We start from the raw sequence: 4,341 nt of genomic DNA on the forward strand, positions 1-4,341 counted from the left end.
TCTTTTTTTAGTACTTAAAATAATTTCTAATTATTAGGGAAGAGGAGGATCTTTGCACTTCTGTCAGAAGCATCTGGCTGTAGCCATTTTGGACAAGAGGACAGCCAAGCAGCTGGATAATGAATGTGCTCCAGTGGCATTTCCTATTTTCAATCCTTGAAACACATTGCTCAGAAATTAGCTCAACTTTGTTGCTGAGATTCACAAAATAAAATATATAAGATGTACATATGAATAAGCTGTTCAGAAGCATTTACAATACTGAGAACATGAACACTGAAAAAATCTGGAAGATACCAGCAACATATATTTCGAGGATGTCAACAATTAGAAGATTTTGGCAACTATTTGCGAGCGCTTGAAAATGTAATTGCACAACTTTGGCTGGCTTCAGCTATGTAAGTCCTGACAGACATAGATTCCCTTGGGAAGAACAGAACTGAGCCTTTTTATAAGCTCATTATTAAGAGTTGAATATTACAGCTGTAGAAATATTAGTTGCAAAGTACCTTATGATTAACCAGGTAATAGCATTGTCTTGTGAGGGAGTAATTTCTAAAACACAAGGACAGATCACCAATTTGGGAAAAAAACCCAAAGAAACAAAGAAATAAGCAACCCCAAATTTCACAATTTCTGAATAACTGTGAAATTTGAAAACCCTATCCTGCTCCCTTTTGTCCTCCATATACAATAACATAATGATACTGCCCATTCAGGAAGAACACCAGTAAATATGTTGCTCCAGAGTGCAAAACAAAGGAAGAAAAAGGACGAAGCTAGGACAGAAACAATAGTTTGTGGTCAGGAAATCTGTTTGGTTTTGGAATGTTTAATTGCACCTGTGAATGTCTAAATTTTCCGATATATAGAACATTACTGAAAAGAGAACATCCTTTTAATGTTTACATTTGGAGACATTAGCTACCTGGATTATAAACTGCAAACACCAATAAAAATCCACTGCTTTTAAATAATCCATATGCACTGGCATTAGTCCAGTCTTAAACTCTATCTCTAACTTCTTCTTAGCATTATTTAAGATAACAATAAACTCGCTTCAAGGCTGAGACCAAGAAAAAATATCTGGTACAGCAGCCACTAGGAAAGCTCTGCCTTTCTATGTAGGGTTCTGGAGTACATCAAACTGCGACAGCAATACGATAATCATACTGTATTAGCTTGAACCAAATAGGAAATCGATGTTTGTTCCAGAATTACAACTCATTTCAGAATTTCTATAAAGTTATTTTGAGAGCAGTGACACTACCAAAGGATCTAAGAATAAGAAAAAAGGAAGCTAATTGCAACCGCTTCTCAAAAAATCCTACTACTGGGGTGGTTGTGACTGTTGTCTGAAAGTATGCATAAATGCAACTAGGTAAAATTGCAAAATAATCAGTTAATTCAATAACATGAACTGTAAAGTGTACCTGGCAAGACTATTACAAATAAACTATGCTACAGTGATATCACTGTATACAACCAGAGCTCTCTTAAGCCAGTAAATCGCAAAGTTCTGTGTCCCTGTCTGAGGGTACCTTGTAGCCCTCCTTGTGCCTGCACAAGGAACAGGCAGCCCAGAAGCCGCCCTTGGAAGAAGGGAACAAGCTCCATGTGTGCCTCAGCAGTGACAATTTCCCTGACGTACAGCCACAGACCGAGGCACTCCTCACAGAGACAAGGACAACTCAGCAGGGTCTTGAGGACACCTGTTCTTGCATTTCTGAACGTTCTCCGTTTTGCTGGTATTTCAGAGGGAGTAATCAGCTTGCGTGTGTCATCAAACCCAAGCTCACTTAGCGTCCACTTGCTGGGGAGCCAGGAACAGATTGCAGAGACCAGCACGCTCTGCAAAAGCTTGGTCAGCCCATTCCTGAGGGGCTGCCACACTGGCACTGTTAGCAGGATCTGAGCTAGCTGAGGTTACAGGGACATAAAAATAACCATTGGGAGTTAGACCAGGGTTCATGTGCTCCAATGTCCTGTCTACTTGGCCAGAAGCAATGCTTATAAAAAAAAAAGAGTATGGGAAATACAGCACGATGATTTTCCAGGATACCCTCTCAGCCTCCAGCAAGGAAGGAAAAGAAACCATGCTTCCTGCCGTAAGGAAGTATTCTTGTGGACAGCAAAATGCCTAGAATCAGTACATTCTGCGTGCATGGCAGCAGCAGGGGTTTTTCCATAACGAGCAATGCTGTTCTGCATTGCAGCTCCTGGAGGTAATGAAGGAGCACTGACTTCACTTAAGAAATTACGAAAACAGAAAAGACCCCACCTATATCTGTGACTCTGACAAATGGAAAGGGTTTTAAATCCTGTGTTGTAAGGTTTTCCTCCCATAACAACAACGGTTAGGGTTGCATTTTGGATCATTCCCCTCTCAACATACCAGTACGAGCAAATTGAGAGGAGCAGACATTGCACTAGCATGTCAGAACAAGATGAGAGGTGCACAGGCTGAATCATGTTAGTAGTTTATATATACCATATGTTTATATAAATACATTTTACATAAATAATATATCATTCATATATATAAATATATATATGTACGATAGAGTCCCAATACACTAATACTGATCCATCACCTGTGACAAGGTTATGTACATTGTATGTAATTTTTGTTCCGGGGAAAAGTAGAAGCCAAGGAAGAATAATCTCCTTCAAGTAAGGCATATAAACGAATGCTTAATGATTCATAGGAGTTGCAAGTACGGAAGTTTCCCCCTTCCTGCCCTGCAGAGCAGCCCCAGGCAGATAGCTTATAGAATAGGAAATGTACTGTGTAAGTGCCAAGAAATGCAGCTGATTGAAATAGTTCCCTCCCCTTCCATGAAGATAAACTATACATTCAGTCATTCCTATTGCTGCAAAAAAAACAGTTAAGGTGACAGTGAAAAAATATAATTGAACAAATTATCTTCTTTTAACAGCCACAAAGCCATTAGAGAACAGAGCAAAACAAATGAAGCAAAAATGATCAGTGGCAACTGTGAGCTATTTCCACTTTCCTCCACTCCTCCTTGGGAGCTCTGACACTCAATGGCACTCAAGCTGTACTTCTGCTATCTGGCTTTTGTAGTGCACTGCCTGCCAGAAAAGAAATCTCCGGAAAATCACCACGAACTTTAAAGTTACAGAATTTTTTATTTCTCTTTCTCTGCTCTCCGCAGCGCTGACTGCTATGAAGAAGGAAGAAAATACTTTCCCTTGTCTACTACTAATTCTCTGAGTAATTTAGAAAGAGCATGTATTTCATGATGACATTATTTCTCTTCAAGCATGTTGCAGAATGGTAACTGATACCTGCTGCCTACTCCTGTTTTCTCTGTCTATAGTTGAAAGAGTATCTGCCCTTCCTTCTTCCAAGACCTTTGGCTTTGGTAGCTGCGTTGAACAAGCTTATATAGTAATCTCTGCTATACGTAAGTGCCAATTTGCACTAAATAACAGGATGAGTTCCTAGGCGACTTCCAAGAACTCCTCCAAGAAAGAGGTGGAAAAAACCAAGTAAAGTTATCAAAATTGCCAAACACGATTTTCTGAAAGATCCAGAAATTGGGATGGATTTGGGAAATAATTGTAAATTAAAAAGATGTTGGGGGCTGATAATGTCAAAACATTAAATTAAATTTAGGTATTTCTAAAATAAAGCATTTTATTTTGGAAATATCTAAATTTAAGCAACTACCAGGAGGAGATGCTTACCAGGAGAAGCACCTACCCAAGGCAATGCATAAATAAATGCTAGCATGCTCATTTCTTCTCTTCTATACATCAAATGACATCAATGTTTGGGGTTTTTTTTCTGCATTCCTTGATCATTTTATCTTATTTTCTTTTTGTTCACTGTGCATTTCTGTAGGCACTGGATGATCTTACTCTGTGTGAGTAAAGAGTTATGCAAAGGGAACAGAGCTTTAGTTAGTTTTATAGCTAATCTCATAATGCCCTGCATTCCTAGCAATAGTACTGACACATCAGATCAGAAAGCACAGTAAGGGAAAGGGAAGGTTGCTTGCCAAGGTTGCAAGCTCGTCACTGCTTAAATGGCCCTAATAAACAACTGAAAAAGGAATGATGGGAGTTACTGTGTTACAGTGAATCCATGTTCCTCTAGTATAAAAAAAAAATTATATGCACTTTCCTGGAAATTTTTTACACATAGTAAGGACTCAGATACCCTAACCAATCAAATGAAACAATATGCCTGAATAAACCACCACCCACGCTTCTTTTGCCAGAGAAGAGACTTTTCCAAATTCAGGCTTTCACATTGGTTGCTTTGCCAAGTTTATATTCAAAATATAGATTCTCCTAAAGAAGTGGAAGTAA

Source organism: Pygoscelis adeliae, unplaced genomic scaffold (assembly GCF_000699105.1).
Source record: "Pygoscelis adeliae isolate BGI_AS28 unplaced genomic scaffold, ASM69910v1 Scaffold632, whole genome shotgun sequence".
Lineage (NCBI taxonomy): Eukaryota > Metazoa > Chordata > Aves > Sphenisciformes > Spheniscidae > Pygoscelis > Pygoscelis adeliae.